The sequence below is a fragment of the Chiloscyllium plagiosum genome, unplaced genomic scaffold, assembly GCF_037043375.1.
Source record: "Chiloscyllium plagiosum isolate Xiang-an unplaced genomic scaffold, Cpla_swu_hap1 HiC_scaffold_30, whole genome shotgun sequence".
NCBI lineage: Eukaryota > Metazoa > Chordata > Chondrichthyes > Orectolobiformes > Hemiscylliidae > Chiloscyllium > Chiloscyllium plagiosum.
In genome coordinates this window covers 49,704,462-49,706,632 of record NW_028270168.1, presented here as the reverse complement: position 1 = coordinate 49,706,632, position 2,171 = coordinate 49,704,462, and the positions used below count along the sequence as shown (strand labels likewise).

General features: G+C 37.9%; 1 non-coding gene across 1 annotated transcript; it reads right to left on the bottom strand.

Moving 5' to 3' along the window:
• Positions 1 to 1,417: 1,417 nt before the first annotated feature.
• Positions 1,418 to 1,522, bottom strand: LOC122563784 (U6 spliceosomal RNA). Its single transcript, XR_006315723.1, has one exon. It is a non-coding gene; the product is annotated as a U6 spliceosomal RNA (small nuclear RNA).
• Positions 1,523 to 2,171: the final 649 nt, after the last annotated feature.

The following is a 2,171-nucleotide window of genomic DNA, read 5'->3' as shown; positions in this document are numbered from 1 at the left end:
CTGAGATACTGCCTCTTTTTGTCTCATGTTGTCAGCTTATCCCATCTCTTAGGAATTAAAGTATGTTAATTCCATTTTTGTTTTTTTTGTCCTTTTCCTGTTGCAAGCTCTTTTTATATATCTCTCTTTTTCCTTTCTTTCTCCTACTTTTCCAATCTTATTTTCTTTTCTCCCTCAACTCCTTTATTTCCTTTACCTCTTTCTTCTTTCACTTCAAGGATTTGCATTTCTCTTTCAGTTCAAAAAGAAAAGCTATTCTTCATCTCTAGCTGAATCTCAGCTAATTCTAACAGACATCAATTTCAGATTTCACTCCCTTTAACACTGAAGGCTTGGCAATCACTTTAAGCATTTCATCTTTATGAGATCCTGCCTTTTTTCAACCTGCAATTTATCTGCCAACCTCTTGAAGTTAGCCAAAGATCTCAAATAAACCACTATTGCATTTCTTATCCCCCAACAATTCTTAGCAATAAACAAAAGATATTTTGAAATTCCAAACCATGCAATATGCATCAAAAGTCCATTTAATTCTCAGTGCCTTCACTTACTTGATTCTTTAAAAGACTCACAGATCCCTAAAGAGTCAATAATTTCTATCACAGAAGAGCCTCCACTTTATTATAAGCCTTGCTGCTTGTATCACTGAATAAGTAAGATTCAATAATAGACCATAATAATGACAGCTCAGTTTAATAGTGGGCACACAATAAATATTCACAAGATTCAACAGATTGAATATTATAATTTAATCTATTCAATGTTTAACAAAATAACATTAATAAATGCAGCAAGAAACAAAGCTATATATGACAATTTGCAAATAACCTATCTTAACAACTAAAAGAAAGATTCAAATTATTTCCCCAACTATATCCTTTACTGATACTCAACCCCAGTGATGAATACGTCCTTTACTTCTCTCTAAAATTTCATTTTCATTTGCAAGTGAGTGCCCTTGGAAGTGGATCACAAGCAGTGTCCTTTTGGCAATTTTGTGCATTCACCAAATACAAGTTTTTGCATTATTACCTGTCCTTGAGACTCACAAATGCAGGCTAAGTCACTAAACTAATCTCAAGTACATGTTGATAGCTTTCATAACTAGATTAGATTTCCTACAGTGTGGAAACAGGCCCTTCAGCCCGACAAGTCCACATTGACCCTCTGAAGAGTAACCCACCCAGACCCATTTCCCTTTGACTAATGCATCTAACACTAAGGGCAATTTAGCATGGCCAATCCACTCTAACTTGGGCATCTTTGGACTGTGGGAGGAAACCAGAGGACCCAAAGGAAACCCATGGGGAGAATGCGCAAACTCCACACAGATAGTTGCCCAAGGCTGGAATTGAACCTAGGTCCTTGGCACTGTGAAGCAGCAGGGCTAACCATTGAGCCACCATGCCACCCCTTATAAAATATGGAATACTTCACGAATTTGTGTCATCCTTGTGCAGGGTTCATGCTAATTTTCTCTCTATCGTTCCAATTTTACTATATGTCCTACTGAAGTGAGTATTACTTGAACTACCTTTAATCAGCTAAACATCATATCTGCTGGTATGGATCTTTTCTTCTGAACTGAAACCGCTTCTAACTTTGTCTCTTTCTGCACTGATCTCAGTAAAGATGAGATAGTATGTAGCTTAAGCCGCATGATTTCTTGGAAATGCTGATCTCACCCAATGCTAAAGGAAATGAGTTTTTGACACTTTAAAAAACAAGTCACCATCGCAGTACTAAAACTAAATCATGCTACCACAACGTAACCAGGGCAGCACAGTGGCTCAGCAGTCAGCACTGCTGTCTCACACGGCCACTGAAATAACTGTGCACAGGCCAGTATCCCGTCACCAAGTCACCCTTTATTTAAATAGAGGGGAAGTAGGACCAATCTGAAATGAGGAATTTAAAGGGCTAAAAGGGGTCATGCAATATCTTTAGCAAACAGGGTTAAGGAAAATCCCAAAGTCATTTATTCATAAATAAGGAGCAAGAGGGTAACTAGAGAAAGGGTTGGCCCACTCACGGACAAAAGAGGAAAGTTATGCATGAAGTCAAAGAAAATGGGTGAGATTCTCAATGAATACTTTGCATCAGTATTCACCGAGGAGAGGGACGTGATGGATGTTGAGGTTAAGGATAGATGTTTGATTATTCTAGGTCAA